The sequence below is a fragment of the Odocoileus virginianus genome, chromosome 6 (assembly GCF_023699985.2).
Source record: "Odocoileus virginianus isolate 20LAN1187 ecotype Illinois chromosome 6, Ovbor_1.2, whole genome shotgun sequence".
NCBI lineage: Eukaryota > Metazoa > Chordata > Mammalia > Artiodactyla > Cervidae > Odocoileus > Odocoileus virginianus.
Window position 1 is genome coordinate 79532773 of NC_069679.1, and position 12203 is coordinate 79544975.

General features: G+C 48.0%; 1 protein-coding gene across 4 annotated transcripts in view; it reads right to left on the reverse strand.

Annotated features, from left to right (window-relative positions):
• STON2 (stonin 2) overlaps nt 1–12203 on the reverse strand; it is a 159409-nt gene that overhangs the window by 146944 nt on the left and 262 nt on the right. The gene's annotated exons all lie outside the window — the stretch shown is intronic.

A 12203-nucleotide genomic window follows, 5' to 3' on the forward strand; every position in this document is an offset into this window, starting at 1 on the left:
CTTTGAAATATAATGTAAGTAAGAGACCCTCCCCTCCAGGTAAATGCAGGCGACACTCTGTCTAAATTCAGGAGCGTCAGAGACATCTCTCCTAAGGTCCCAGCATGTGAGACTCCCAGCTAAAAGCTCCGCCCGAGAACAACTTACCTAGTTCCCGCTGCTGTCAGACTTTCCAAAACCAAGCAAAACCACGCCAGGACGGCAGAGCAGAAGGAAGCCAGGCACTGCGGCTTCTACTGACCCTGAGCTGATAAACTCCTCATTTCCATTTTCAGTACTGCGGAGGGGATCTCCTTCCCTTTTCCAAGAACGTCTCCCCTCCTGCTTCCCCCAGCAAAACAAGACACACAGGCATAACACCACGACAGTCCACCCAAACGCTAAACACTCGGGCTGCCTCGTGGCTGCGGCTGGGTCCCTGGCGGACTGCAAAGCTGTCCCTGGGCAGCAGGCCCCTCACAAACAAGAAACAGCCCAGCGCAGGCTGCTGGCGGAGGCAGGGAGGGGAGCCTGGGCGTCTCCGATGATCAGGGACAGCGGCGCGGAACCAGGCACGCTGGGTGGGCTTGGCCCGGCGTGAAAGCTGAATCAGAATCTGTCCGCTGAGGCCTGGCCCTGTTGGCATAGATCAGGCCTTGGGTTTTGATAGATGGCACGTACTGATAGATGCAGAGGGCAGATATGTTATAGGAAGTGTTATGACTTGCAGACAAAATAATCCTCACGTTATGAAATGAGAGCAACTCGGCCTCTTGAAATAGTGACGACTCAACCATCTCTGCCGTCCTAGTGTATTTCCTTCTTTTAAATTTATTCTTCCAATTTTTATCTATTTATCTACCTTTTGATTTCTTTATTATAAAAGGAATGCACTCTCACTAAAGGAAATCTGGAAAATACAGAAAACCAGAATAAGCACTGGAGTACTTCTGAAATGATTTGATTTCTAAAAACTCCCTCTGCAAGCACCTTTCCAGCTTCCCAGGGACACTTCTATTGTTTAAGGGTAAAGAGTTCCTTTGTGGGGGCAGGGGGAGGTGTCACCACAGACAAATGGGACAGAATCCTTTGACCCCGTGATTGCCTGGGCTCTCACCCCGTGGCTGAGAATTATTTATTCTATTGTTTTTTTCCAAGTTGACGGAAATTTCCCACAGTTGGTGCCTATTCTCCTTACTTCCTCAACCCGAAAGACCAGAAAGAAAAATTTCATCACTGCAAATTCTTTCCTATTAATTCTTCTCCTTGGTTATTTCTAATGTTCTTTTTCGGTCAGTCCTCACACCACCCACCTCCATCTGCAGAAGGTCGCTCCAAAATTCGTGGAGGGATTGAGAAACTAGCCACAGGGCTCCATACGTTTGGTCACCAGTAATAGTAGTGTTCCCTTTGGTAGACGTCTCACTGACAGTAACTCTTGCAAAACAGAAAAGCCACAAATTCGTAGCCTGTAAACCACATATGCAAACACAGCAGACATTCTAATGAGAGAATTGAGAGACGAGACTTCAGAATTCCATTCTACCTACCTCTTGGTTCTTACTGAGCTTACTTTGCGAGTAAGACAAAAAAAAAAAAAAATTCACAATTGTATTATTTGTTGAGTGAAGCCAAGTGTCTTAGGTTCATTTTCCAACCAACTGTAAAACTTGAATTTAAAACTGGGAGGCCCAGTTCATGTACTGGAAAAGCGTGAGGACCTTCTTACACAGCTCACAGTGGCGAAGAGCACATATGAGGTTAGCATATGTAACACAGACACGCTGACGCTGCCAGGGGTATCCACTTCCTCTGTTTCTCGGGTTTCTGAAGGCCTGCGCATCTGCGCTTCCCGTACCGGTTGCCGCAGCCGCAGGCCAGATTTGATCTCTGGATGCCCTGTTTCAATCACAGGGAACCTAAGTGGCTGACGTGGGTGGAGAATTTATTGCAGTGCCTCCTTGACCTCTCTTTTATTTTGAATTAAAAAAAAAAAAGGAAAATAGCAGTAGTGTGGGTTAAATTAAAATGTGGTTTTCAGTTCAGGGAAGATTCAAAGGACTTTAAAAATATGTGATCCGTCACTGTTCTCACTTCTCAACCGCTGGCAGGGCCGGGGAGCATTTTACAGCGATAAAGCGATTAACAGCTTCCCAGCATGAATACAGCTGCACCCCCTGAGCCCTCCAGTCTCGGAGACTGGAGGCATTTTTACTCCCAGTTTCCATCCCAAGGTAAGGAAACACGGAGTGTCAGAGAGTAAGTCACTTGCCTCAGAGCCCAAAGCCAGGATGAGGCCAAGTGGTATCTGACCTGAGAACAGTGACCCTGAAGTCCATGCATTATAGAGCTCAAAGGATAAACTAGACAAAGAAAACACCCGCATCAGAGAGGGCCATGCGCCACTTTATACTGGCAAAGGCAAGAGCAAAGGAGTGGGAATTCCCTGGTGTCCAGGGGTTAAGACTCTGCACTTCCAATGGAAGGGGTGTAGGTTCAATCCCTGGTCTGGGAACTAAGATCTCACATGCCACAGCCTTTTTTTTTTTTTGCCACAGCCTTAAAAAAAAAAAAAACAAAAGGAACAAACTTTTTGCTTCCAGAAAACTGGAAGCAGCCTGACTTTTCCACTAGAGCTGGAACACCTCCTGGCTCAGCCCTCAAACCCCTCTTGACCTGCTTCCTTTCTTTCCCGATGGCTTTGGATCCATCGCTGGCTGGGGCAGCACCGCCCAGAGGTCTCCAGCCCCAACTTCCCCTGACACTGCCGATGCACCTTCATTTCATCATCCAACAGGCCTCTCAAACCATCACATCCAAAATGAACAAGTACTTTCTCTTCCCCAAAACTGCTCCACCAGAACTTTCCCTGCCCAGAGTGATGGCAGCTCTTTTCCAGCTGCCTTGGGGGGTGGGGGCGGTAAAAAATCAAGTCATCCTGGACTTCCCTCTTCCTTTTCCACTGTTTCTCTCACGTTCATTGAACAAAAAGGCATTTTATAAACGTATTTATCAATGATTCCTTTGGCTGCATCAGGTCTTAGTCGTGGCGCGTGGAATGCAGGATCTAGAGTGTGCGTGTTAGTCGCTCAGTCGTGTCTGACTCTTTGCAACCCCATGGGCTGCAGCCCATGAGACCCCTCTGTCCGCGGGATTCTCCAGGCAAGAATACTGGAGTGGATTGCCATGCCCTCCTCCAGGGGATCTTCCCCACCCAGGGCTTGAACGCACATCTCCTGCATTACTGGCAGATTCTTTACTGGCTGAGCCACCAGGGGAACCCCCAGTTCCCTGACCCGGGACCGAACCTGACTCCCTGCCTTGGGAGTGCAGAGTCTTGACAATCGGACCACCAGGGAAGTCCCTCTCAAAGGATTCTCTGAAATGGCAAAGTCCACTAGTACAGTTAACAGTTATGTCATCTGCATGCAAACTGGTCACGAGCACCTTCACTAAAGCAGTTAGGGAAGCTTTATCCATGGCAGCACTGTCTACCTACAAATAATAATGATCACACGCTACTTCGTTTTTGTGTGCTATTGGATAAACATGTATGTGACACCTCCTGTCTCCCAGGGACTGACCTCAAAGTGCTTTACAACACATTTAACTAAGTAACTCACATAATCCTCAAAAGAGCTGTATAAAGTAGGTACTATTATTATCCCATGTATATAGGAATCTGAGGCACAGGGAAGTTATAGAATGCCCATCACTCAAACATGGACAGTCCGGCTCCGGAGTCTTAATGAATCTACAGCCTTATCTGGGGGCCCAGGCGCAACTGCGTCCTCCGTCCTCTTCACAGGACAGAGGCCCCCGGTCCCAGAAGCACAGGGCTGTGCCTGACGGTGCAGCTGGATGCGCAGACACGCCGCCCGCCTGGGCCAATTAGGCTGATTTGAGTGACAGAGAGCTGCTGAATTGGCACAAAGAGATCCCCCTCCCAACTCATCCCCTTTCTAGCTGATACTTTATAACGAAAATTTTAAGGAGGAAGAGATAGGGAAAAGAGAGAAGGAAGTGTGCTTCAGCAGCCCTGCTGATAGCGCGAACCCAGAGAGCAAAAACAAGGGCCCGTTTCCTCCACGGATCTCTGCGGGTGAGACGGATAGCACAGACCGCCCCCGTTCACTCTTTCTAGCACTTTTCCCTTTGTTTCCAGCTACAGCAGTGACTGCAAACTCCGGGAGATGGTGACAGACAGGGAAGCCTGGCGTGCTGCAGTCCACGGCGTCAAGGAGGGTCGGACACGACGGAGCAACTGAACAACAACAGAGGATCCGGAATTAGCGAAATTCAGTGAGTGATCACTACTGACCGTGATTCTGATCACTTCAATTTCAAAAAAGGTTTTTCCCCATCTTTCAACTGCCAGAGTCTGAAGTGGAGGGAAACATAGAGTCCTGTTAAAAAATTAATACTCTGTACTGGGCGAAGACACAAGTCAAGCTATTTGTGATAGCTCCGGGTTCACGGAATAGACGGCATTTAAATTAATGTGTCGCTGAATAAGCTATGATCACCCCAGGCTTATCCACTTAACTGTGGCATTACAATTACTCTTCTAACAACTGAAGTCAGGAAAGACAGACAAACACATTCGATTTCTAAAGCAAACAGATATAAAATCTGTTCTCATTTAAAGCAGCTCACATTTTTTAAAAACGCACTTAGCTAACTTCAAAAAGTAGCCAATGGAGTGATTCTATCTTGCTGGTGAGGGTCTGGTGTCTCACTTCAAAGTTCAGGCAGATTGAAAGCCACTGACAGTCCTACTATACAGCTTGGCATCTGGCATGAAAAATGCTGAGACTGCCATTTCATTCAAATGGTGTGTTTGCACAAACCCACAGCACTGAAATGGTACCTCCTTTCAATGAGAGCCAGGGTTCAGCCTGAAAGAGAAGGGTGTAATTATCTCATCCCCTGAATTAAAATTAACGAGGACCTTTTGCAGAGACAGTTGGAAGGCCTCCACAGGGTACAATAATAGATGGAGAAAATCTTAACTGGATGTCAAGGGCCCAAGTTCTGAGAGCCACCATCCCGACAGAAATCTGCGCAGCAACTGAAGCTGGGCAGCACCACATGCCAGGGAGATGGCATCAGGGGATGTGATACGCCAGGGGATTCCTGCACGACTTTCAACAAGTCATTTGACCTTCCCAAGTTATTTTTTGCAAGCGGAGAAAGACTGACCTCCTGCCAGCTTGACAGAGTTTATGATGGGATTAGACAGTATTTATAAAGTGGTTTGTCATCCTTCGCTTCAAAGCGCTTTCCTATTAATAAAGTGAAATGTTAAGAAGGTCAGATGAGAGTCCAGTGTAACTCATCTTCTAATGAGTCACTGAAGGGCTTCGTTTTTCAGGAGGTGATGCAAACAATGGAAGCTGTCAGGATATCCGGATTAGAGGGTCAGGTGGGGATGGAGAAAGGAAGACTCGAAGCTCAGGTTTCCCTTCTCCTTTCTCCCTTGATCCCTTCACTCGGATACAGAAGTTGAGTCACAGTCCTAAACAAGCCTGTGCTGACCATCAGAGACACAGTTCACTTGCATCCATTCCTAAACCCCAGTGGTGGTGGTTTGGTTGCTAAGTCATGTCGACTCCTGCGACCCCATGGACTGTAGCCCGCCAGGCTCCTCTGTCCATGGGATTTTCCAGGCAAGAATACTCGAGTGGGTTGCCATTTCCTGCTCCAGTGGATCTTCCTGATCTCGGGATCGAACCTGGGTCTCCTGCACTGCAGGCAGATTCTTACTGACTCAGCCACCAGGGAAGCCCCCTAAACGCTGATGCTCCCACCCAAATGCTACTTCTCCCTCCAGTCCGGTGTAACTGCTGTGAGCCTTCCCAGCCCAGGACAACCTCAGAAAAGACCCCGTTTCTGGATTCACAGCATGCGTGCCCCCTCTGAGTATGTGGCTGCGCTTGGCCTTGCCGCTATGTATCTGTTATTAATTCTGCACAAATACTATGCCCTTTCTCAGATCAGAGCACTAAGTGTGACCCTTTTCTGAATTCCTCATGTCTTCCTCAGAGCATTACACTCAGGAAACACTCAATGCCATTCACGCGAAGCCACCTTCCAAAGATATCACTGGGCAGATTAGCAATCTGCCAAGTAGCTTCACACTCCTCATTGTGACTGAATACTATAAAGAACATTGACCATCTCTTGTGAGTAGTGAGGCCACCTCCAAACACACAAGTCTGGATTAGTGTGGAGCTGACTGCAGTGACAGATGTGTATACAATGAACGAAAAAATGCACGGAACTTGTGAGTTTTCGATTCTGCCCTTCTATTATCCATCTACAGAATTTTGGCTATTTCTTAGTTGTCACATTTCAGAAAGACAGCAACAGCACCCGAAACCTACCACCGGAAATTGCTAGATGTGGAAAAAGTATACATGGTATATTCCCAGGTGGAGCAGTTGGCAAAGAATTCGGCTGCCACTGCAGGGGACGCAAGAAACTCAGGTTTGACCCCTGGGTCAGGAAGATCCTCTCGAGAAGGCAATGGCATCCCACTCCAGTGTTCCTGCGTGGGAAATATCACGGACAGAGGAGCCTGGCGGGCTACAGTCCTCAAGGTCGCAGAGAGTCAGACACGACTGAATATGCACGCTCATGACATGACACATAACATTATTCAATAAAACATACAGAGAGTGTACCATTTATGTAGTTTAATATCTGTGATTTTTAAATGTCAAATATCTGGATAAGTGCTATCCAGCCATGAGAGAAAGCCTTTCTAATGAACATGCTCCGTGTCTTACATCCCTCCTGGCTAGCTGAAGTGTCCCTCTGCTCACTGGCTCACACTCATGTCTAGGGTGCGGTCTGCTACATCTTTTGAAACTGCAGACCAAGCTTCCTGGAGACCTGAGGGTGAAGGAACTGCGGGAGTTCCCTGTAGAGCTGATCAAGGGAAGGTAACACTAAGGCCAATCCTGCAGGAGGAGGAGAAACAGTCAGCTTTCCAAAATTACCTGGACAGGGTAACAGACAGATCCGACCGATGGCTGGCCACAGGCCTCCTGGACACAGGCTACAGGCTCTCACATCCTTCTGGAGGTACCCACAAACCCAGGGAATTCTCCTGCCTCCAAGAGCACACTTTAATTTATTTTTAATTAATTTATTTTAATTTGAGGCTAATTAATGTACAATATTGTGGTGGTTTTGCCATACACTGACATGAATCAGCCACAGGGGTACACGCGTCCCCCCACCCCAAACCCCCCTCCCACTTCCCTCCCCATCCCACCCCTCAGGGTCATCCCAGTGCACCGGCTTTGAGCGCCCTGTTTCCTGTGTCAAACTTGGACTGGTCATCTATTTCACATATGGTAATATACATGTTTCAATGCTCTTCTCTCAAATCATCCCACCCTTGCCTTCTCCCACAGAGTCCAAAAGTCTGTTCTTTACATCTGTGTCTCTTTTGCTGTCTCGCATATAGGGTCGTCGTTACCATCTTTCTAAATTCCATATATATGCGTTAATATACTGTATTGGTATTTTTCTCTCTGACTTACTTCACTCTGTATAATAGGCTCCAGTTTCATCCACCTCATTAGAACTGACTCAAATGCGTTCTTTTAATGGCTGAGTAATATTCCATTGTGTATATGTACCACAGCTTTCTTTTCCATTCATCTGCTGATCGACATCTAGGTTGCTCCCCAGTCCTGGCTATTGTAAACAGTGAAGGGCACACTTTTAAAGTGTCATTTGTGTATCACATTTCTGTTAAGAAAATAATCTTTTTCAAATATCACTTCATTTGATAGCATAGGCACACCATGCTTTCAAACTGTGGTGTTGGAGAAGACTCTTGAGAGTTTCCCGGACTGGAAGGAGATCCAACCAGTCCATCCTAAAGGAAATCAGCCCTGAATATTCACTGGAAGGACTGATGCTAAAGCTCTAATACTTTGGCCACCTGATTCAAAGAAATAACTCACTGGAAAAGACCCTGATGCTGGGCAAGCTTGAAGGCAGGAAGAGAAGGGGATGGTAGAGGACAAGATGGTTGGATAGCATCACTGACTCAATGGACATGAATTTGAGTAAACTCCGGGAGTTGGTGATGGACAGGGAGGCCTGGCATGCTGCTGTCCATAGGGTCACAAAGAGCCAGACACGACTGAGCGAGTGAACTGAACTAAATGTGCACAGAGTTTCTAGCATATTCAACCCCCCAACAAACCATTTTATACCCATGACACCTTGAAACAAATACTGTAACCTGCTAGCCAGCACTCAAAGGTTGACCCTGAGAGTATTTCATTCATTCACATGATGTCCGTTGGGCAGGACTATCACTGATTAGACTTTTGCCGCATCCGGGATTTATAAAAACACAGTGAAAAGAAAACAAACCGTCATTATGGTTTATTTCTTGTGTCATGTTATACATGCCAACATATTTTCTCCTTAGCGTCTGATCTTGGAGTGCTTTCTCATTACAGGAGCAGTGAGTCACAGCTAAGGGAACTGTCACAACTTGCTCCAACCATAAGCATGAGCCAAACTCGGAATGACCTTGGGTCCTCAGGGAGTTATTTATCTGGGGGGCGGTGATCACAATTTGCATGATCACATGGTACAGATGTTTATTCATGAAGACCCTCAAGGGAAACAGTAATTTTTTCGACTATTTTAAAATTCAGCCAAATGTCCACCCAGTGAGCAAACCCAGCTCTGGAAGAAATCAAGACCGGGATGACAAGAAGTGTGACGGGTCAGGATTGGGACTGTGTTACAGACTCGTGGACTGGGCAGGGCGTTGGGGCAGAATGGCAAAGGCAGGGTGGCACATTTCTTACCTCTCCGAATCTGAGCTGTTTTCATTTCCTGACTGTAAGCACTGCACCTGAAGTTCAGTGTAACCCAGAGATTCAGTCACTCTTACAGACCAAAGCCCGCCTCCAGCATAACTGCCACATGGATTATCCCGGGACCTTCCAGATTTCCTCCTCCTCCCACTAGGTCCTTCCATTCAGGTCTTTCCCCTCAACTCTGTCTTAATTCCTCCCTGTAATTCGGTGACTTTCAGAGTGTGGTGTCTGGGCCAGCACCATTATCACCTGAGCACCTCTCTGAAATGTCCATTCCCAGGCTCACCCCACCCTACTGGTTCAGAGACTCTGGCATGGGGGCCCAGAAATTTATTTTTTCAAACCTTCTAGGTGATTCCAATGCACCCTAAACTTTGAGAACAGCTGCTCTGGAAGATAAAAGTTATGAAATAAGGACTTTAATGTGAGAGAGACATCCATTTTAAGAGAAGACCTGTGAAGACAGACCACTCAACTGAGCCACTTCTAGGAGTGGACTCTCAAGTCATGTGACAGTGAGAGAGAGAGAGATCTGAGATCTCAACTGCTTCAATCTCCCCACATTGCCACTAGAGATGTGCTCACCCTGAAAATTTGATCATCTCAAACTCTACCATAAAACCCTTCTGAGTAACACAACCTTCTAAATCAACTATGTATCAGCTGGGCTTCCTGGCGGCTCAGATGGTAAAGAATCTGCTTGCAATGCAGGAGAACAGGGTTCCCTCCCTGGGCCAGGAAGATGCCCCGGAGAAGCGAATGGCGACCCACTGCAGTACTCTTGCCTGGAGAATTCCCTGGACGGAGGAGCCTGGCGGGCTGCAGTCCATGGGGGCTGCAGAGAGTCGGACACCACTGAGCGACTTAATTTCACTTCTGCCTGCTACTGATCTATAACCAGTCCCTGAAATGGCACGAGGGGTTTTCTATTCATTAGCACCATCCTTAGAACAATTCTGCTTTAAAAAAAAACAAAAAACAAAACCGTTTTTCTAAGCCCTCATTTTACGGTGTGAGAGACTTTGGCTCAGAAAAAACAAAGCAACTTGTCCAAGTTTTCCAGCTGTCAGCGCGGGTGTGGCTCTGAACTCGGCAACCCGCCCCCTGCCCCACATGCCTCTCTGAGTCTCCTCCAGCACAGCTTCCAAATCCCCCCACTCAGGTGCAGAGGGTGGGTCTTCTCATCAACAACTGAAAGGGCTGGTGAATTAATCTGACATTTGAAACACCTGACTTCCCTGGGGGCTCAGATGGTAAAGCATCTGCCTACAATGCAGGAGACCCAGGTTCAATCCCTGGGTCAGGAAGATCCCCTGGAGAAGGAAATGGCAACCGACTCCAGTACTCTTGCCTGGAAAATCCCATGGACAGAGGAGCCTGGTGGGCTACAGTCCATGGGGTTGCAAGGAGTCAGACATGACTGAGCGACTTCACTCACTTTGGAGGACTTACATCTGGAAGCGGGCTCCTTACCCTCTGAGATGACAGTCACGTTCTCTGAGTGGATGTATTTATTCTCAGGCTCCTGGTAAACGTGCCGGAGGCCCTAGGAGCACTGGGGCACTTTAGCGGCGCCCTCTCCCCAGCTCTCAGGTTGTGGAGGTTATGTGCTGAGAAAGATAAGCAGGTTCCCACTAACATTACTCTAGAGCTGCCCTCCCCAACCTTTTTGGCACCAGTGATGGGTTTCATGGAAGACAATTATTCCACAGACCAAAGTTAGGGGTGGGGTTTTGGGATGACTCAAGAGCATTTACTATGCACTTCGTTTCTATTATTATTTCATCAGCTCCTCAGATCACCAGGCATTAGATCCCAGAGGCTGGGGACCCCTGCCCTAGAGAATCTTGGGGAAGGTCCTTTGAGGTTTGTCAGGGGGTAGGAAAAATGTAGCAGAGGGCTCAGAAATCCAAGCGAGTCTGATATACATTGATATTTTAGCTTTTAAAAAGACAAATTCAGGGAGTGAAACATTTGACTCTTCAAATTAAATAAGGAAAGTGACACAGTGGCAAGGAACCGAAGCAGACCACCCAGGTCAGAAACAAGAAAAAAAAAAAAAAACTGCCTCAAGTAGGAACGGTAATTTTAGGTTCTGTGAGCTGTTGGCATTTTGTTGTGTGGTTGGGCTTTTGTTTGCTTTTCTCTTCTCTCTCTCTTTTAAAATTCACTTGTTTTAAGGGAGGAGTCGGAAGTATAAGAATGTTCAAAGTTTCCCCCTAAATCAGCCATAGTAATGAGGCAACACAGTACCATGATATTCTTTTCACATAACATTCATACACTTTTTTTCCAAGGGTTACAAAGTTTTCTCAGTAACTAGTTGGAATCTATTTATCTCTTTCACCATTGCAATGAAGCAGGCTTGTTTTTTCTTTTTTTAAATCCTTCAAAGGATACAGTACCTTTAAATGATACTATCAGTAATATTAGTAAGAGTATTTTTCCCTTTCAAGTGTAAAAAGCTGTTCAGAACTCCAAGGAGTCACTGGGCCAGTTTGGACACGTCTGATATACTCTTTAAAAAGGCCATCCGCTCCGTATAATGAACACTAAGCCAGCGTTTATGGAATACGTCAACGCTGGCCTCAGCGTTTTCCAGCTTGGCTCATTTACTCCGCAAAGCCACGCCATCGGGCAGGTAAAGGCAGTGTTTTGACTTTACAGTCTAGAAGAGTGAAGCGCAGGAGACCACAAAAGACCTGCCTCGGAGAAAGAGACGGAGGCCACTAGCTGTACAGAAACCAGTTAATGATTCACTCACAGCCCTGGGGCAGCTCCTTTTAGTGCAGGCTGCAACGCACACACACACACACACACACAGGCGCACACACACCAACCACAACAACTCTTCATCTCAGCGAGAGGGGCGGGTGTCAGGCAAATCGCTTGGCAACGCGAGGAGGAAACTCCATCCAAAGGCCGGGTCCAGGCCGCCTCTGGGCGCTGTCCAGCGGGCATCGCGCCTGAGAGGCCAGGCTGGGGTCCCTGTATCCGGACACCCCGAAAGTGAGGCGCAGAACGCCAAAGCCTGGATTTCAGGCTTTGGGGAGGGTTGGGGTGAGGGGTGGACGGTGAAGAAAAGCACCGTCTGCAAGGACACCTGTTGTCGCCTCCCTCGGGCCCCAAGAAGACGTCCCGGGGACCCAGATCTCAGGGCGGACATGCACGGGCAGACAGTGCCTGTGTGCGGGGCAGGGTGTCCAGGGGTCACGTCTTGCCCCCCGACCCTGCACCCTTGCCCGCCTTAGCGGACTCCTCTCGCTCGCCCTCACCGCTGGACGCCCGCGGCTAGGGGAAGCGCGTCTCCCCGGGGCGCTCCGGCCGAGGCAGCCTCGGGGGCCCCGGGGGGACTCGGGCAGCTCC